Source organism: Oncorhynchus keta, chromosome 20, assembly GCF_023373465.1.
Source record: "Oncorhynchus keta strain PuntledgeMale-10-30-2019 chromosome 20, Oket_V2, whole genome shotgun sequence".
Lineage (NCBI taxonomy): Eukaryota > Metazoa > Chordata > Actinopteri > Salmoniformes > Salmonidae > Oncorhynchus > Oncorhynchus keta.
The window spans coordinates 5039157-5060999 of record NC_068440.1 but is presented as its reverse complement, the minus strand read 5'-3'; the positions used below and the strand labels follow the sequence as shown (position 1 = coordinate 5060999).

General features: G+C 44.8%; 1 long non-coding RNA gene across 1 annotated transcript; it reads left to right on the top strand.

The window, feature by feature from the left end:
* Nucleotides 1-4006: 4006 nt before the first annotated feature.
* Nucleotides 4007-6694, top strand: LOC118399202 (uncharacterized). The gene is made up of 3 exons (XR_004828786.2): nucleotides 4007-4350; nucleotides 4557-4598; nucleotides 6535-6694. It is a non-coding gene; the product is annotated as an uncharacterized LOC118399202 (long non-coding RNA).
* The last annotated feature ends 15149 nt before the right edge of the window (nucleotides 6695-21843 follow it).

The following is a 21843-nucleotide window of genomic DNA, read 5'->3' as shown; positions in this document are numbered from 1 at the left end:
AGAGCTGCCGGGAATCTCTTAGATAGCGAACTGGCCCCTGCATTACGCAATTCCTTTCGTTCCCCTACAGTCACCCATTCCGGTCCAATAGGGACAGGGCTCGAACGAACATCACATCACTATTTCCGTTTCTCTGCTGACCCATGACACCCATTTATAACAGATCACCTTTTTGATTATAGACACCCCCACGCACCTCATTGTTTTAGGTGTCCCCTGGTTGAGTTGGCATAACCCCGTCATTTCCTGGTCTGAGAGGAGACTGCTGGGTTGGTCGCAGGAGTGTCAGGGGTGGTGTCTCGCAGTGTCTGTCAAACAACTACGGTGGAAAGGCCGGACCACACACCTCAAGTGGAGTTACCAGAGGAATACCAGGATCTGCACCAGGTTTTCTCTAAGGCCCAGGCTACACGCCTGCCTCCTCATCGCCCCTGGGACTGTGCCATTGACCTGCTGTCTGACGCTGCCCTCCAGAGAAGACACGTCTATCCCCTCCTATGCGGAGACCAAGACCATGGAGACCTACGTACAGGAGAGCCTCCAGCAGGGTTTTATCCGCCCCTCTACGTCACCATCCTCCTCAAGCTTCTTTTTGTTAAAAAGAAAGATGGGTACTAATGCCAATCTTAGGCAAAGCCATACTATAAAGCTAACAGAAATATTGCTAGCGATTGCCAAGAAATGTACTGCCTTGAAATGGAAATCGGATTCCCCCTGCCAGTTGCAATGTGGCTATCGGAAGTTAGTAGTTGTATCCCATTGGAGAAAATCACTTACTGCTTGAGGAATAAGTTAGAGACATTTTACAGAATTTGGCAACCTTTTATTGACTATATATATATATACCATGACCGTTGTTCTAGTGAGTACCTGTGATGTAGTATCCGCTTCCATGCTCCGTGTTATTGTGCACTTGTTTTACGGGGGTTTCGTCCCGTGTATTACTTAGAGGTTTACACTTTGCTCTTTTATTAGGGTGGACAACATTTTAAAAACTAATTCGTATTCATGAGCCTGTCTCCAATCATTATACAACGTGACAGTTCGAGTTGAACTGGGAATGTGGACACCAAGCCACGGTTAGGGTTACTGCTGTAAATACAGTGTAATAATATTGAGTCCTTACAAAAAAGGAAAAGTATGACATAATCTTATAGATCATTTGCTAAGCTTCTGTATATACTGTGGGGTCTGAATTATTGATACCCTTGATAAAAATTGAGCAGTAATGACTGTAAAGAAATAAATAATTCAAATACTGAGCTATATTGTATGCAACAAAAATCTACTAATACAATTGCTCAGAGAAAGAGTTTTTTGTTTAACAATTACTAAATATGTTTCTCAAAAAAGGTAAGGCTCAAAATTATTGACACACCTAAAGATTGTTATAAATAAAGTAATCAAAAGGTTTTGTAATTGATCCCATATTCCTAGCACGCATGAACTACATCATGCTTGTGAAGCTACACACTTGGATGCATCTGCAGTTCGTTTTGGTTGTGTTTCAGATTATTTTGTGCCCAATTGAAATGAATGGTAAATAATGTACTGTGTCATTTTGGAGTCACTTTCATTGTAAGTAAGAAAATGTGGATGCTTGCATGTTACCATGACGACAGATCATCCTGAATGAATTGTGAATAATAACGAGTGAGTAAATTACAGATGGTCAAAGATCATACACCCAAGACATAACCTCCCCTGTTATTGGTAATGTATGCTACACTACATGACCAAAAGCATGTGGACACCTGCTTGTCGAACATCTCATTCCAAAATCACAGGCATTAATATGGAGTTGGTCCCCCCTTTTGCTGCTATAACTGCCTCTACTCTTCTGAGAAGGCTTTCCACTAGATGTTGGAACATTGCTGCGGGACTCAGCCACAAGAGCATTAGTAAAGCAGGCCACTGATGTTGGGCGATTAGGCCTTGGCCTGCAGTCGGCGTTCCAATTCATCCCAAAGGTGTTCTTCCACACCGATTTTGACAAACCATGGACCTTGCTTTGTGCACGGGGGAATTGTCATGCTGAAACAGGAAAGGATCTTCCCCAAACTGTTGCAGCAAAGTTGGAAGCACAGAATTGTCTATAATGTAATCTTATGTTGTAGCGTTAAAATTTCCCTTCATTGGAACTAAGGGGCCGAGCCCGAACCATGAAAAACAGCCCCAGACCATTATTCCTCCTCCACCAAATTTTACAGTTGGCACTATGCACTTGGGCAGGTAAAGTTCTCCTGGCATCCGGCAAACCCAGATTTGTCCATCTGACTGCCAGATGGTGAAGCGTCACTCCAGAGAACGTGTGTCCTCTGCTGCAGAGGCCAATGGCGGCAATCTTTACACCACTTCAACCGACACTTGGCATTGCGCATGGTGATCTTAGGCTTGTGTGTGGCTGCTCGGCCATGGAAACCCATTTCATTTTGCTCCCAACTAACAGTTTCTGTGATGACGTTGCTTCCAGGGGCAGTTTGGAACTCTGTAGTGAGTGTTGCAACTGAGGCCAGACGATTTTTACGAGCTACAGCACTCGGAGGTCCCGTTCTGTGAGTTTGTGTGGCTTACCACTTTGTTGCTGAGCTGTTGTTGCTCCTAGACGGTTCCACTTCACAAAAACAGCACTTACAGTAGACCAGGGCAGCTCTAACAGGGCAGAAATTTGATGAACTGACTTGTTGGAATGGTGGCATCCTATGACTGTGCCACATTGAAAGTCACTGAGCTCTTCAGTAATTCTGCCAATGTTTGTCTATGGAGATTCCATGGCTGTGCGCTCGATTTTATATAGCTGAATCCACTATTTTGAAGGGGTGTCCACAGACATGTATGTCCACGGACATACAGTGTATATAAAGCCTTTATAAATTGTAGTTCGTTGAATGAAATGGAACCATAACTTTTATTTTCCTGTGTGTAAAGCAAGAAATGACCAAAAGGTGGCGATAAAACTCTCCAGTACTCTCACCAAGCAAGCGTTCTGCTGTCTGCAGCTAGACTCCACTACTCCTCAAGATCCTAGTAATTTCTGTCAGATTAGATGGGAGAACCAGGGTCTTAACATTTCAATAGATCCTGTTCACCAGTGCAGGACCACAGCTTTAGTTTAATCAAACAGAATCCCTTGTATCCTGTAATACTGTAGGCTATCTTGTTATATCCTGTATTTGTTCTGTAAGAGTCCAGAACAGAGTTAAGCAACACATTTGAGGGCATGTGGGTTTCAATATGGTTCAGTGACTTGCAATAGCTTAGTTCTTCATATTACACAATATGTCCCTGGTGATCTCACATTCACATTGTAGTGACAACACCTACCAACCTTATCAAGAGGTTGGAGCCTCTTGGTGTAATGGGTAAAAGGTGTTGGACTGACAGTCAGTCAGGAGTGGGATGGTCCATCATCTCATATCTGAACAACGGTACATCTGCCTCATGTTAGTCACAAGAAAATGTTGACTTTTTTTTAGTCTGGAGATGCCTATGTTGTTTGATGGTCTACAAGTGTAGTGAGTGCAATTCTAAGTATAGGTGCAGACATGTCAAAACTATTTTTGTCAATTTGTCTGGATTTGCAGCTTTGTTTGTAAGGGTTGCTAGCTACGTCTGTGTGTGTGTGTGTGTGTGTGTGTGTGTGTGTGTGTGTGTGTGTGTGTGTGTGTGTGTGTGTGTGTGTGTGTGTGTGTGTGTGTGTGTGTGTGTGTGTGTGTGTGTGTGTGTGTGTGTGTGTGTGTGTGTGTGTGTGTGCACGTGCGTGCCTCCTTTTTCTCCTCCTCCTCCTTCTTCCTCCTCCATAGGTGGAGTGTGTGTGTTAAAAAGAGACCCTCAAATGATAAACAAGCTCTGGTCAAAGAGCTGACATCACTCCTGCTGCATCATACTAACACATGACTGACAGCACTCCACTGTCCCACAGAGGAGGGGGAGGAAAACAGAGGAGAACCTCTTAAGTTTCCAGTCCAGTACAGAACTACCACTGATATGAGAGAGGACACAAGGAAGTGAGAGCAGTGAAGCAGAAAGAGAAGAATTCTCCAGAAAATGCTGTGTCTTGTTACAGCCGAGAGAAGCTTAGACCAAACATAGATTCTATAGGGACACTGATTGTTTTTTAGCTCAGATTGTAGAACTTGAAGCCTATCATGATGGAAGTGGTCCTGACTAGACTGGGAGATTGATGCCTGTAAGTCAGCCGGGCCCGTTGTGTCCAGGGACCCACGGACCACCAGAGACCCCTGCCTGGAGGAAGACCTCCAGATGGAGGGCTGCATTCCCGGAGAAGAGGGCAGCTGACCCTACAAACTGGACATTGAGAGTGCACTGGCCTGGCTGCACAGGGAACTGGTAAGACTGGACAATTGACTGAAGTCTTAGATTGTGAAATCCGAATGACTACGTCTCTCTAGAACTGATCAAACATGTAGTCCATCTCCATGGACTTAGATGACTAAACATATACTCAGCAACATTTACTCTATGAATGTATTGATGTGTTTTGTATTTGTATTTGCATCAGAAATACATATTTGGTCTTTCCTGTATGTTCACAGATGATCATGGAAAATGGATTGCGATTATTCAGCACATTTACTGTGAGTTACTGTGAGACTCAAGAGTTATCTTCTCTTTCCATACTTTATATTTGTAGAGAAAGAGGACATGTTAACATGATTCTATGCTAGATATGAATACCCAAGCAACCAAAACTATGACCTGCATGTGGTCTTCTGGCTCTGTGGGACTCCAGTGGAAATGGAGACATTTTTGTTGGCTATTAGGGCTAAGGTCAAGGTATCGCTCACCTAATGCAACGATCTTCTTGGTCAGTCATATTGTTAGTGTGTGAGAGTGTCCCGTTAATGCATTCTTGTAACTGAGATGTGCGGGCAGGCTGGCGATGTTACGATGTCAACCGCTTGCCATTTAGTCCCTCGCCAGTGCCTCGTCATGGCAACCAAGTGTCCCGAGCACACAAAACACACCAAACCTCTGCGTCAGACGGGACAAAGACACACTGGTTAAGGGAGAGAGCTGAAGACTGTAGGCTACTTTACTGGCATAGCTCTGGCTTAATTGATTCAACAGAATAGGCATTGGACTACAAAACATACAGTGCTGTGCATGGACAACACATTTTACATTTGAGTCATTTTGCAGATTCTCTTATCCTGAGTGACGTACGGGAGTTTTTAGAGTTAAGTGCAGCACATTGACAGATTGTTCACCTAGTCAGCTCTGGGATTTGAACCATCAACCTTCTGGTTACTGGCCCAATGCTCTTAATCACTAGGCTACCTGCTGCCCAATGGCCAAAGCATTTTATATAGATCCACTGGTCCATAAAGAGACCATGTTATAAAACCATCTACACTGTCAGATCCACTGCAGGTCTTCATTTTCAGACCACCAACACATAAGACACCCACGTAAAGTCTATCCAATTACTTCCACCTCCCAGTGACCAATGATTGCTGGCCTTTGATGTCATGAGACGATGGTTTGTGCAGATGCAGTGGGACCGGCCCAGTTCCAGTCCCTGTGTCCAGTATTCAGACAATAATTGTGCCATAGCTGCAACACAGCACAAATAGAAGTGACCTCCACCAATTAGAACTCTCGCCTCTCATCAAGTTTCATGACCCAATATTCAGCGGTTGTCATAAAAGAAAAAGCAAGAACTCCAGCAGGAACAAGCGCTTGTTTACTGTGTATCCTCCATGGGATATTAGGCATAGTTTGATCTGCTGCAATGGCTGGAATACACAGAAAACACACGCACGTCAAGGGGGATATCATCCCACAGGGAGCCCACTGTTCATACTTCACTCAAAGGAAAGTTCATGTTTCTTTTTCTAAAGTGTTTCAAGCCACATCACATCCTTTCAGTCGGAGCCCAATCCCAGTCTGATGCTGTAATTAACAGAGAAAGAAATGCAGATCTGATCATGGTCGGTTTTTGTTTGATCATTCCGCTCCCTGGGACAAACTTGGACTTGGCGATTCAGGGGAATTCCCGAATATTCTATTCTCACAATGAGGGCAATTAGACTGGCTCTCATGAATAGAGAAGAGAGAGAAGCATTTGCATCTGAAAGAGGCAGCGCTCAACTGAAATGGTTTGACCAGGCCTCATGTCAGGGAAAGGACATGAACTTCATTAGCTAAAAGAGACTAGAGGAAGCCGCAGCGCTGTTCGAAAAGAGAGATTTAGGCCTGTAAATCAGTAGCTTACAGATGTGTCCTGCACTGGTTATTTTTGTTATGTGACATTTGGTTCTGTCTTTTGAACAATTTTTCTATACGACTTGGCAATTGTTTCTGCTATCTATTTCCTTCTCTGTAATAGTTAGTATTTGCCTGTGAATACTATTTGTCACAGCCGACTAACAGTATTTTACATTTGCTTGTGTCTGTTTCAGTGTATGTTACGTCTGTGTCTGTCGTTCTCTTTTATGTCTATTCTTATTTCTTTATTTGATGTGTCTGTGTCTTTGTCTCTCTGTTTAAAATCCTAACTCTTTTGTGCAGATGGAGATGCAATCTCAGGACCAGGCCTTGATTACAACAGCTGATGGACCGCCAGGAAGAAGAGGAGGAGAACATTTACATTACATTTAAGTCATTTAGCAGACGCTCTTATCCAGAGCGACTTACAAATTGGTGCATTCACCTTATGACATCCAGTAGAACAGTCACTTTACAATAGTGCATCTAAATCTTAAAGGGGGGTGAGAAGGATTACTTATCCTATCCTAGGTATTCCTTAAAGAGGTGGGGTTTCAGGTGTCTCCGGAAGGTGGTGATTGACTCCGCTGTCCTGGCGTCGTGAGGGAGTTTGTTCCACCATTGGGGGCCAGAGCAGCGAACAGTTTTGACTGGGCTGAGCGGGAACTGTACTTCCTCAGTGGTAGGGAGGCGAGCAGGCCAGAGGTGGATGAACGCAGTGCCCTTGTTTGGGTGTAGGGCCTGATCAGAGCCTGGAGGTACTGAGGTGCCGTTCCCCTCACAGCTCCGTAGGCAAGCACCATGGTCTTGTAGCGGATGCGAGCTTCAACTGGGAGCCAGTGGAGAGAGCGGAGGAGCGGGGTGACGTGAGAGAACTTGGGAAGGTTGAACACCAGACGGGCTGCGGAGTTCTGGATGAGTTGTAGGGGTTTAATGGCACAGGCAGGGAGCCCAGCCAACAGCGAGTTGCAGTAATCCAGACGGGAGATGACAAGTGCCTGGATTAGGACCTGCGCCCCTTCCTGTGTGAGGCAGGGTCGTACTCTGCGGATGTTGTAGAGCATGAACCTACAGGAACGGGCCACCGCCTTGATGTTAGTTGAGAACGACAGGGTGTTGTCCAGGATCACGCCAAGGTTCTTAGCGCTCTGGGAGGAGGACACAATGGAGTTGTCAACCGTGATGGCGAGATCATGGAACGGGCAGTCCTTCCCCGGGAGGAAGAGCAGCTCCGTCTTGCCGAGGTTCAGCTTGAGGTGGTGATCCGTCATCCACACTGATATGTCTGCCAGACATGCAGAGATGCGATTCGCCACCTGGTCATCAGAAGGGGGAAAGGAGAAGATTAATTGTGTGTCGTCTGCATAGCAATGATAGGAGAGACCATGTGAGGTTATGACAGAGCCAAGTGACTTGGTGTATAGCGAGAATAGGAGAGGGCCTAGAACAGGGCCCTGGGGGACACCAGTGGTGAGAGCGCGTGGTTCTCGCCACGCCACCTGGTAGGAGCGACCTGTCAGGTAGGACGCAATCCAAGCGTGGGCCGTGCCGGAGATGCCCAACTCGGAGAGGGTGGAGAGGAGGATCTGATGGTTCACAGTATCGAAGGCAGCCGAAAGGTCTAGAAGGATGAGAGCAGAGGAGAGAGAGTTAGCTTTAGCGGTGCGGAGCGCCTCCGTGATACAGAGAAGAGCAGTCTCAGTTGAATGACTAGTCTTGAAACCTGACTGATTTGGATCAAGAAGGTCATTCAGAGAGAGATAGCGGGAGAGCTGGCCAAGGACGGCACGTTCAAGAGTTTTGGAGAGAAAAGAAAGAAGGGATACTGGTCTGTAGTTGTTGACATCGGAGGGATCGAGTGTAGGTTTTTTCAGAAGGGGTGCAACTCTCGCTCTCTTGAAGACGGAAGGGACGTAGCCAGCGGTCAGGGATGAGTTGATGAGCGAGGTGAGGTAAGGGAGAAGGTCTCCGGAAATGGTCTGGAGAAGAGAGGAGGGGATAGGGTCAAGCGGGCAGGTTGTTGGGCGGCCGGCCGTCACAAGACGCAAGATTTCATCTGGAGAGAGAGGGGAGAAAGAGGTCAGAGCACAGGGTAGGGCAGTGTGAGCAGAACCAGCGGTGCCGTTTGACTTAGCAAACGAGGATCGGATGTCGTCGACCTTCTTTTCAAAATGGTTGACGAAGTCATCTGCAGAGAGGGAGGAGGGGGAGGATTCAGGAGGGAGGAGAAGGTGGCAAAGAGCTTCCTAGGGTTAGAGGCAGATGCTTGGAATTTAGAGAAGGAGGAGTAGGAAGAAAAGGAAAAGGAGGATGAGGAGACAGAGGAAGATAGGAGCTGGGACTTTGAGAGCGAGGCAGGGGGCAGTGGTAGTAGTGTTTACTCCAGCTCAGGGGAAGTGGGTTTTTCCATATCCTGCCTGTCCACTAGAATGACACCATCTCTACCAAAAATGACTTTCAGCAGAAGAAGCTCTGTGCCTTAATAAAACTACAAAAAGTATTATCTTATGGACTGACCACATAGTCAATGTTAATTGGACAAAATCGTTTTCTTTGTATCTTTTAGTTGTCACAAGCATAGGTTATTTGAGGATGTTGAAATGTTGAAGATGAAATGGTGCTGGAATAGTGAAGGCAGCTCCTGTTTTATTTGCGACTTGCATTAACTCTCTGTGGTTCTGAATCAATTACTTTAGTGGTTCGAAAATGTTGGAAACTTGCTTGACCATGCTGTAGGTTATGAAACTTGCTTGACCATGCTGTAGGTTATGTAACTTGCTTGACCATGCTGTAGGTTATGAAACTTGCTTGACCATGCTGTAGGTTATGTAACTTGCTTGACCATGCTGTAGGTTATGTAACTTGCTTGACCATGCTGTAGGTTATGTAACTTGCTTGACCATGCTGTAGGTTATGTAACTTGCTTGACCATGCTGTAGGTTATGTAACTTGCTTGACCATGCTGTAGGTTATGAAACTTGCTTGACCATGCTGTAGGTTATGAAACTTGCTTGACCATGCTGTAGGTTATGAAACTTGCTTGACCATGCTGTAGGTTATGTAACTTGTTTGTTACATTCAATATATGCTTTGTGGACTGCTTTATGGACTGACAGAGGTTGCTCTATGGTTTTGTGATGAAACAAAGGTGTGGTTGAATTTATTCTGCCACTATGTCTTCTTATCGTCTTGACCTTTAGGCCTATACTGTATATCATGGTCGCAAGGCATATGAACTAACAGGTTAAAGAGCAAACAGCGCAATTATCACAATACATAGGTTGTAATTGTAACGGTTTTCTTGACTTGAAGGAGAGGCGGACCAAAGCGCAGCGTGGTTGTTTTGATTCATGTTTAATAAAGCACTTCACATGAACAAACTAACAAAAACAAGAAACGTGAAAACCCAAAACAGCCCTATCTGGTGCAAACACAGAGACAGGAACAATCACCCACAAACACACAGTGAAACTCAGGCTACCTAAGTATGATTCTCAATCAGAGACAACTAATGACACCTGCCTCTGATTGAGAACCATACTAGGCCGAAACATAGAAATACCCAAATCATAGAAAAACAAACATAGACTGCCCACCCCAACTCACGCCCTGACCATACTAAATAATGACAAAACAAAGGAAATAAAGGTCAGAACGTAACAGTAATATGGCTTTTTTCTGGCTCCCCCAGTGATTTTACCAACACACTACTACCGGTCTATAGTAAACACTGTGCAATACTGTATAATAATATAGATCAATACGGACCTACAGTATCAGCCTCATATACTATGTGAAGCGCCATTCGTAAAGAATGGCGCCGGAGAGGATGGCTGCCGTTTTACTGTCTCTTAACCAACCGTGTTATTTTGTTTGTTTTTTCACATTGTTTGTAACTAATTTTGCACATACTCTTGCTGCTACTGTCTCTTATGACCGAAAATAGCTTCTAGACATCATAACAGCAATTACTCACCTCAAATTGGACGAATAATGTTTCTTTAATGAGTCAGACGGGAAGGATATACTCCAAACACCTGAACAGGCCCTCATCCCCGTAATTTGCAGGAGAAAGAAACCGAGATTTTGCAGAAAGAGATTGGGGTGCCTTGTGAGGATCTGGCAATGAGTGGCTAATCTGTCTTGGCCATCCATATTGTTAGCCAACGTTCAATCGCTGGAAAATAAATGGGATGAACTGAAAGCACGTATATCCTACCAACGGGACATTAAAAACTGTAATATCTTCTGTTTCACCAAGTCGTGGCTGAACAACGACATTAATAACATATAGCTGGCGGGTTATACACTCTATCGGCAGGGTATAACAGCAGCATCTGGTAAAACACGGGGCGGGGGCCTATGTAAACAACAGCTGGTGCACGATATCTAAGGAACTTTCAAGGTTTTGCTCACCCGAGGTAGAATATCTCATAATAAGCTGTAGACCACACCATCTACCTAGAGAATTTTCATCTGTATTTTCCGTAGCTGTCTACATACCACCACAGACCGCACTCAATCAGCTGCATACCGCCATAAGCTAACAGGAAAACACTCATCCGGAGGCGGCGCTCCGAGTGGCCGGGGACATTAATACAGGGAAACTTAAATCAGTTTTACCTCATTTCTATCAGCATGTTAAATGTGCAACCATAGGGGGAAAAAACTCTATACCACCTTTACTCCACACACAGAGACGCGTACAAAGCTCTCCCTCACTCTCCATTTGGCAAATCTGACCATAATTATATCCTCCTGATTCTTGCTTACAAGCTCAAATTAAAGCAGGAAGCACCAGTGACTCGGTCTATAAAAAAGTGATCAGATGAAGCAGATGCTAAACTACAGGACTGTTTCGCTAGCACAGACTGGAATATGTTCCGGGATTCTTCTGATGGCATTGAGGAGTACACCACATCAGTCACTGGCTTCATCAATAAGTGCATCGATGACGTCGTCCCCTCAGTGACTGTACGTACATACCCCAACCAGATGCCATGGAATACAGGCAACATTCGCACTGAGCTAAAGGGTAAAGCTGCTGCTTTCAAAGAGAGGGACACTAACTCGGAAGCTTACCAGATGAGCTAAATAACTTATATGCTTGCTTCGAGGCAAGTAACACTGAAACATGCTTGAGAGCATCTGCTGTTCTGGACATCTGCTGTCTGAGTCTGTAATACCAACATGTTTCAAGCAGACCACCATAGTCCCTGTGCCCAAGCACACTAAGGTAACCTGCCTAACGTCTCCAGCCATGAAATGCTCAAATCAACACCATTTTCCCAGAAACCCTAGACCCACTCCAATTTGCATACCGCCCCAACGGATCTGCAGATGATGCAATCTCTATTACACTCCACACTGCAATTTCCCACCTGGACAAAAGGAACACCTACGTATGTAAGAATGCTATTCATTGACTACAGCTCAGCGTTCAACACCATAGTGCCCTCAAAGCTCATCACTAAGCTAAGGACCCTGGGACTAAACACCTCCTTCTGCAACTGGATCCTGGACTTCCTGCTCCCAGGTGGTAAGGGTAGGCAATAACACATCTACCACGCTGATCCTCAACAGGAGGCCCCTCAGGGGTGCGTGCTCTGTCCCCTCATGTACTCCCTGTTCACTCATGACTGCATGTTCAGGCACGACTCCAACACCATCATTAAGTTTGCAGATGACCAACAGTGGCAGGCCTGATCACGACAACGATGAGACAGCCTATAGGGAGGAGGACCGAGCACGTCCCCATTCTCATCGACGGGGCTGCAATGGAGCAGGATGAGAGCTTCAAGTTCCTTGGCGTCCACATCACCAACAAACTGACATGGTCCAAGCACACCAAGACAGTCGTAAAGAGGGCACGACAAAACCTATTCCCCCTCAGGAGACTGAAAATATTTGGCACAGCTCCTCAGACCCTCAAAAGATTTTACAGCTGCACCATCGAGAGCATCCTGACGGGTTGCATCATTGCCTGGTATGGCAACTGCTCGGCCTCCGACCACAAGGCACTTACAGAGGGTGGTGCGTACGTCCCAGTACATCACTGGGGCCAAGCTTCCTGCCATCCAGGACCTCTATACCAGGCGGTGTCAGAGGAAGGCCCTAAAAATGGTCATAGACTGTTCTCTTTGCTACTGCAAGCGGTAACGGAACACCAAGTCTAGGTCCTAGAGGCTTCTAAACAGCTTCAACCCTCAAGTTATAAGACTCCTGAACATCTAATCAAATGACTATCCAGACTATTTGTATTTAAAATGTGGTGTGCCTCGTGACACCTAGCTCACTCTCAGCTCAGGGGAGAACTGCAAGTCTGCAGGAGTGAAACATACACAGTCTCCTAATTCTTGCAGTGTAGGCGCAGTTCCTGAACCCGAAGGCTAAAACAGGAAAGAATCCAGTAGACAGACAAGTCACACAAAACAAATACAAACCTTCGACCAAACTGAGTATCGCCCAGATAAGTACACTGTCACAAATAAACACAAGGACAAAACCCAAATGAGATAGCACAAGCCAAACCGAGTGGGGAGACAGCAGAGCACCCAGATGGAGAGGCTATCTAGCTAGCTTCTCGAGGATATTGAATAGGTGCGGGTATACTTCTGTGCTTAAATTTTCTAGCCCAATGACCTCTGAAGGCCTGAAAACTAGCACCCAAAAAATGTTTGCAGCAAGAGAAGAGTTGCCACATTTATCCATGAAACTCTTTTTCCATAACATTATCAAGCAAATTAAGAAGGAATACTGATAGTCAGAAGCAGCAGGTTACAGTTAATATATATATATATATCAGTGGAGGCTCCTCGGAGGAGGAAGGAGAGGACATCCTCCTCAGTGAATTCCATAAAAGTAAAAATGGTAAACATTTAAAAATGTATGCTTTTTAGCTAACACTACACTAAATATAATCAAGTCACCAAATAATTGATTAAAACTCTGTTGTGACTTGACTTCGAACATTAATTTGAAGACTGTTATTTATCAATTCAACCTAAATATGTTTAATTGTTTCCCAATTAAATTAATCATGTAACAATTAACTAATTGGGATCTGGGGCACCATGAGAGAGGTTCTTTAAAGAGTTACCATCTCCTGAATTAAACTCTAAAGGTCTTGACCTACCACATCCATAAACAGTCAACTTGTTAATCATAACCTTGTATCATATCATCATTCTGAACAGTCGTAATGTCACGCCCTGACCATAGTATTCTTTATTTTCTTTATAATTTTGCTGAGGTCAGGGTGTGACATGGGTGATGTATGTGTTTTTGTTCCTGTCTAGGGGCTTTGTATGTCTATGGGTGTTTACTAGTCTAGGTGTTATGTATGTCTATGGTTGCCTAGATAGGTTCTCAATTAGAGGCAGCTGTTTATCGTTGTCTCTGATTGGGAACCATATTTAGGCAGCCATATTCCTTGGGTATTTCGTGGGTTATTGTCTATGGTTAGTTGCCTGTGTCTGCACTTGTTTATATATATAGTGTCGCGTTCATTTTCTTTAGTTTGTTTAGTGTTTCTTTGTTAATAAATAGAAGAATGTATTCACATCACGCTGCGCCTTGGTCTCCTCCATTCAATGAACGTGACACGTAACCTCTTTGCATCTGCAAAAACCTGAGCCTTGCTTGTGATTCAGTACTACACATAGGCTCTGAATGTCCAAAAGGGGTTCCTCTGTTGTTCTCCTCTGCAGTCGTCCGGTATCCGTGGTTTTGATGTGTAGTCCTGAACAGAACTACAGAGTTTATTCTACTTCCATGAAATGAATAGCAATTAATGTAATTGCTCCTTTTAAGATAGGCTAGCCAGCAGAGTAGCGTAATATGATGGTTTGAAAACAGAAATAGAATGGTTCCACTTAAATTCACTTTCTTAGATACTTTACTTCGGACAGCTAATCAGCCGTACCAGTGATTGTCCAGGAGGTGACTTTATAGTCTCTACCTTGTGTTGAGACTCAGAGTTCAAACTACTTTAAACGTGAGCTGCAACTCTACATCCCTCTGGTCTAATATGTTAATTCTTAACCTATCATTTTATACAGTTTGTTCAAAAGGGGTGGTTCCATCAGGCTGACACGCTCTCTGACCTCACTGAAAGTGTCACGTGTGCTCCCTCTCCGGCCTCTAGGTCACCAGGCTGCTCATTATGATGCACACCTGTCACCATCGTTATGCGCACCTGCGTGTCATCAGACTCATCTGGACTCCGTCACTTCCCTGATTACCTATATGGCACTCCCTTTGGTTCATTCCCCAGGCGTTATTGTTTCTGTTTCAGGTTCATGTCTGTGTGCTGTTAGTGTTTCTTGTTTTGTATTATGTTCCGTTTATTTTACTAAAACACTCACTCCCTGAACTTTCTTCCCGACTCTCAGTGGACTTCGTTACAGAATGACACCTCACCTAAGGGAAGCATCAGCAAGTGTTTTTTTGTTGTTGGTGGGAACGACGAGCCGCTACAGGCTCTCATGCGTCAGACAGATCGCCAGGCTCCCCTGCCTCCGCTGGCTCGTCAGGCTCTCATGCCTCAGCCGGATCGCCAGGCTCCCCTGCCTCCGCCGGCTCGTCAGGCTCTCATGCCTCAGCCGGATCGCCAGGTTCCCCTGCCTCAGCCGGTCTGGCAGGTTCCCGCACTCCAGCCGGCGACAGGTTCCCACGCCTCAGCAGGGGTGACTGGTCCGCTCCTGAACCCCGGGATCGTCCCTTTGGCTGGTGTCCTGTGGCTTGAGCCGAACGCACTGGGGATAGGGTACCATCACGTATGCACTCTCTCCGGCGCTCTAGGTCGCCATGCTCCCACGTCTCACCCGGACTGACAGATTTTCTCACGCCTCAGCAGAGGTGACCGGTCAGCTCCTGATCCCCGGGATTGTCATTTTCATCGGCGTCCTTCGGCTGGAGCCGCGCGTCGGGGAGGAGGTACTGTCACGTATGCTCCCTCTCCAGCCTCTAGGTCACCAGGCTGCTCGTTATGGCGCACACCTGTCACCATCATTACGCGCACCTGCGTGTCATCAGACTCATCTGCACTCCATCACTTCCCTATTGTCACTCCCTTTGGTTCATTCCCCAGGCGTATTGTTTCTGTTTCAGGTTCATGTCTGTGTGCTGTTAGTGTTTCTTGTTTTGTATTATGTTCAGTTTATTTTACTAAAACACTTCCCTGAACTTGCTTCCCGACTCTCAGCGCACATCGTTGCACAAGGGGGTGATGATTACTTACTGTGCACAGTTATATAAACAATTTCCTCTTATAGTTTCTAAAATAACATCCCTCTCTGAAAAAAATATTTTCATAATTTTTCCATATAGCATGCACATTCCAGAGAATGGAAACTTTGTACATGTAGTGTGTATACTTTTCACGTTACAGTATTTCCTTAATAGCATTTTTAATGACCTCACAAAATGACACCCAAAACGACATTAGTGTTCTTTTAGGTCGTCTTTGACCATTCCCCAATAAATATTGTTCCAGTAGTCATATTTAAACGTGTTAGAGTTTCAGCGAGAAAAGTATTCTTAAAACAAAACACATGGGTGAATGGAATATGAATGACAGTCATCCTACATGCTGTAATAGAAATAAGGCCATGCTCATGAAATGTTTTTTTGTCCTCCCTTATCTTAAACAGCACTGACCGCCACTGATATAAATCAAATCAAATTTTATTTGTCACATACACATGGTTAGCAGATGTTAAATGCGAGTGTAGCGAAATGCTTGTGCTTCTAGTTCCGACAATGCAGTGATAACCAACAAGTAATCTAACTAACAATTCCAAAACTACTGTCTTATACACAGTGTAAGGGGATAAGGAATATGTACATAAGGATATATGAATGAGTGATGGTACAGAGCAGCATACAGTAGATGGTATCGAGTACAGTATATACATATGAGATGAGTGTGTAGACAAAGTAAACAAAGTGGCATAGTTAAAGTGGCTAGTGATACATGTGTTACATAAGGATGCAGTCGATGATGTAGAGTACAGTATATACATATGCATATGAGATGAATAATGTAGGGTAAGTAACATTATATAAGGTAGCATTGTTTAAAGTGGCTAGTGATATATTTACATAATTCCCATCAATTCCCATTATTAAAATGGCTGGAGTTGGGTCAGTGTCAATGACAGTGTGTTGGCAGCAGCCACTCACTGTTATTTAACAGTCTGATGGCCTTGAGATAGAAGCTGTTTTTCAGTCTCTCGGTCCCAGCTTTGATGCACCTGTACTGACCTCGCCTTCTGGATGATAGCGGGGTGAACAGGCAGTGGTTCGGGTGGTTGATGTCCTTGATGATCTTTATGGCCTTCCTGTAACAACGGGTGGTGTAGGTGTCCTGGAGGGCAGGTAGTTTGCCCCCGGTGATGCGTTGTGCAGTCCTCACTACCCTCTGGAGAGCCTTACGGTTGAGGGCGGAGCAGTTGCCGTACCAGGCGGTGATACAGCCCGCCAGGATGCTCTCGATTGTGCATCTGTAGAAGTTTGTGAGTGCTTTTGGTGACAAGCCGAATTTCTTCAGCCTCCTGAGGTTGAATAGGCGCTGCTGCGCCTTCTTCACGACGCTGTCAGTGTGAGTGGACCAATTCAGTTTGTCTGTGATGTGTATGCCGAGGAACTTAAAACTAGCTACCCTCTCCACTACTGTTCCATCGAAAGGGGGTGTTCCCTCTGCTGTTTCCTGAAGTCCACAATCATCTCCTTAGTTTTGTTGACGTTGAGTGTGAGGTTATTTTCCTTAGGGCCCTCACCTCCTCCCTGTAGGCCGTCTCGTCGTTGTTGGTAATCAAGCCTACCACTGTTGTGTCGTCCGCAAACTTGATGATTGAGTTGGAGGCATGCGTGGCCACGCAGTCGTGGGTGAACAGGGAGTACAGGAGAGGGCTCAGAACGCACCCTTGTGGGGCCCCCGTGTTGAGGATCAGCGGGGAGGAGTCCAGTACCAGTCAAAAGTTCGGACATACTTACTCAGGGTTTTTACTTTATTTTGACTATTTTTTACATGGTTTAATAATAGTGAAGACATTAAGCTATGAAATAACACATATGGAACCATGTAGTAACCAAAAAAGTGTTAAACATCTCAAAATATATTTTTTATATTTGAGATTCTTCAAGGTAAGCCACCCTTTGCCTTGATTACAGTTTTGCACACTCTTGGCATTCTCCCAACCAGCTTCATGAGGAATGCATTTCAAGTAACAGCTGAACCTTGTTAAATTAATTTGTGGAATGTCTTTCCCTCTTGATGCGTTTGAGCCAATCAGTTGTGTTGTGACAAGGTAGGGGTGGTATACACAAATATTTGATACAAGTTGGTCCATATTATGGCAAGAACAACTCAAATAAGCAAAGAGAAACAACAGTCCATCATTACTTTAAGACATGAAGGTCAGTCAATACGGAACATTTCAAGAACTTTGAAAGTTTCTTCAAGTGCAGTCGCAAAAACCAAGCGCTATGAAGAAACTGGCTCTCATGAGGATCACCACAGGAAAGGAATACCCAGAGTTACCTCTGCTGCAAATGATACGTGCATTAAAGTTACCAGCCTCAGAAATTGCAGCCCAAATAAATGCTTCAGAGTTCAAGTAACAGACACATCTCAACATCAACTGTTCAGAGGAGACTACATAAATTAGGCCTTTGTGGTCGAATTGCTGCAAAAAAAATCACTACTAAAGGACACCAATAAGAAGAAGAGACTTGCTTGGGCCAAGAAACACGAGCAATGGACATTAGACAGGTGGAAATCTGTCCTTTGGTATGATGATATTATCGGTTCCAACCGTCGAGTCTTTGTGAGACGCAGAGTAGTTGAACAGATTATCTCTGCATGTGTGGTTCCCACCGTGAAGCATGGAGGAGGCGTGATGGTGTGGGGGTGCTTTGCTGGTGACATTGTCAGTGATTTATTTAGAATTCAAGGCACACTTAACCAGCATGGTTAGCGATACGCCAATGACCCAACACACCTCCAGCTATTCTGCAGCGATACGCCATCCTATCTGGTTTGCGCTTCATGGTACTATCATTTGTTTTTCAACAGGACAATGACCCAACACACCTACAGGCTGTGTTGGGACTATTTGACCAAGGAGAGTGATGGGGTGGGCAGGTAGCCTAGTGGTTAGAGCATTGGACTAGTAACCGAAAGGTTGCAAGATGGAATCCCTGAGCTGACAAGGTAAATATCTGTCGTTCTGCCCCTAAACAAGGCAATTAACCCATTGTTCCTAGGCCGTCATTGAAAATAAGAATTTGTTCTTAACTGACTTGCCTAATTAAATATTGGTAAAATTTAAAAATTAAATGGAGTGCTGCATCAGATGACCTGTCCTCCACAATCACCTGCCATCCACCCAATTGAGATGGTTTGAGATTAGTTGGACCACAGAGTGAAGGAAAAGCAGCCAAGAAGTGTTCAGCATATGTGGGAACATCTTCAAGACTGTTGGAAAAGCATTCCAGGTGAAGCTGGTTGAGAGAATGCCAAGAGCGTGCAAAGATGTATCTGCGGCTATGTGATATAGTATGTAATTTTCAGGCAGGCACTTTTGGTTTGTGAGTGATACTTTCTAAAAAGTATAACCAAGTACAGAGAATCTCTAACATTTTGGTCAAAAAAGAAATACAAGTATTATCAGAGTCTTCAAGGGTGGAGGACCACTGAGACTGTCCAAAATGTGCTACCATTATGTAGCACTATTTTGGATCACTCTAACATGGCATTCTTCCGCACAGCAGGATAGATTCCGAGAAGGATTTCAGATTAGTCTTGTGTACATTGTAGTGCTGATGCTGCCGCTGCACTATTTCCACCTCCTAGTTTTGGTGAGAAAAGTTGTGTGTGTCAACTGTAGGGGTGCTCATGTTGCTGGGGATTGGAGGTGTCCGGTGCGTGAGGCAGGTTGAGGTGGCCAGGTCAGAGTAGTGTCGAAGGTGTCATAAGCTTGGCTTCTTAGCATTCATAGCAATGGTTGTCAACTGTACCACAGAGATGGAACATCAGTCAGAGAAAATTGATTTATGTAGAGTAGATCAAAGGTGAGGGATTCTGAGAGGATCCCTGTGAGTAGTAGATCTGTGCCAGAGCAGAGGGATAGACCAATGAGTAATATATGTTTCTGTAAGCTTGGCTTCTTAGCATTCATAGCAATGGTTGTCAACTGTACCACAGAGATGGAACATCAGTCACAGAAAAATTATTTTGTGGTGGCAGCTGCAGAAAAGTACTTGGGGGTATGAGATTTGACTTCAGAAGAATTACAGCGTGTGTTGAGTGGTAATGTCCAGTCCTATCAGGCTGTTCGCCTGTGGTAGGAACAGATAGGGTTAAGCTCCACCGAAGAGGCAGACTTCCACCTCTTCAGGGATGACGTATGTATATACGTAAATGTAAATGTATATACAGTTCCAGTCAAAAGTTTGGACACACCTACACATTGAAGTTTAAAAATAATAATTTTTATAGCTATTTTCAACATTGTAGAATAATAGAGAAGACATCAAAACTATGAAATAACACATATGGAATAATGTAGGAACCAAAATTTTAATCAAATCAAAATATGTAAGTAGACACCTAAAAACCCTCACAAACCTTTACAGATGCACAATTAAGAGCATCCTGTTGGGCTGCATCACCGCCTGGTACGGCAACTGCATCGTCCATAACTGCAGGGCTCTCTAGAGGGTGGTGCGTTCTGCACAACGCATCACCGGGGGCAAACTACCTGCCCTCCAGGACACCCACAGGACCCGATGTCACAGGAAGGCCAAAAAGATCATCAAGGACAACAACCACCCACTGCCACCCACACACTGCCTGTTCACCCCACTACCATCCAGAAGGCGAGGTCAGTACAAGTGCATCAAAGCAGACTGAAAAATAGCTTCTATCTCAAGGCCATCAGACTGTTAATATATCAGACTGCCTATATACAGACTTGAAATCATTGGCCACTTTAATAATGCCACTTTAATAATGTTTACACATCTTGCATTACTCATCTAATATATATATACTGTATTTTTTACAATCTATTGCATCTTGCCTATGCCGCTCGGTCATTGCTCATCCATATGTTTATGTATATATTCTTATTCCATTCCTTTACTTAGATTTGTGTGTGTTAGATAGTTGTTTTGGAATTGTTAGATTACTTGTTAGATATTGCTGCACTGTCGGAACTAGAAGCACAAGCGTTTCCCTACACTCGCAATGACATCTGCTAACCATGTGTATGTGGCCAATTTGATTTGAGTATGTGCACTATGTCATTGCTCTGTCTCGTGCTCGCTCTTTCTTCTTCTTCTTTAAAGTTTTAAGGCAGACTACACCTATTGGTGTACTGCCACCGCCTACTGTACGGGGTATTGAAACAAAACAAAAATAATATATTCCATTGCAGGAAGGTGGGTCGATCCGAGATAATACAAAATTAAATCAATCAACCATCCCACTCCTCCAGTCACATTCAAATCACATCCCTACTACACAGGCTCATATTTACATGTACATTTACATTTAAGTCATTTAGCAGACGCTCTTATCCAGAGCGACTTACAAATTGGTGCATTCACCTTATGACATCCAGTGGAACAGCCACTTTACAATTGTGCATCTAAATCTTTTAAGGGGGGGATTACTTTATCCTATCCTAGGTATTCCTTAAAGAGGTGGGGTTTCAGGTGTCTCCGGAAGGTGGTGATTGACTCCGCTGTCCTGGCGTCGTGGGGAGTTTGTTCCACCATTGGGGGCAGAGCAGCGAACAGTTTTGACTGGGCTGAGCGGGAACTGTACTTCCTCAGTGGTAGGGAGGCGAGCAGGCCAGAGGTGGGTGAACGCAGTGCCCTTGTTTGGGTGTAGGGCCTGATCAGAGCCTGGAGGTACTGAGGTGCCGTTCCCCTCACAGCTCCGTAGGCAAGCACCATGGTCTTGTAGCGGATGCGAGCTTCAACTGGAAGCCAGTGGAGAGAGCGGAGGAGCGGGGTGACATGAGAGAACTTGGGAAGGTTGAACACCAGACGGGCTGCGGCGTTCTGGATGAGTTGTAGGGGTTTAATGGCACAGGCAGGGAGCCCAGCCAACAGCGAGTTGCAGTAATCCAGACGGGAGATGACAAGTGCCTGGATTAGGACCTGCGCCGCTTCCTGTGTGAGGCAGGGTCGTACTCTGCGGATGTTGTAGAGCATGAACCTACAGGAACGGGCCACCGCCTTTGTATATTGTACGAGCTTTCATTGTCTGCTTATATATTTGGGTTCCCGATTGGCGCAGCGGTCTAAGACACTGCATCTCAGTGCTAGAGGTGTCACTACAGACCCTGGTTCAATTCCAGGCTGTAGGGAGTCCCATAGGGCGGTGCACAATTGGCCCAGTGGTAAGCAAGTTGAGAACAAGTACTCATTTACAATTGCGACCTGGCCAAGATAAAGCAAAGCAGTTCGACACTTCGATTTTTAGTTCCAGGGGTACCAAGGAGTTTTTTGCAGAACTGACATTACAGATTTACTGAACAGACCTAATATTGCATTACCTTGTCAGTTGTTTGACAGTATTGTTATTACTGATATATT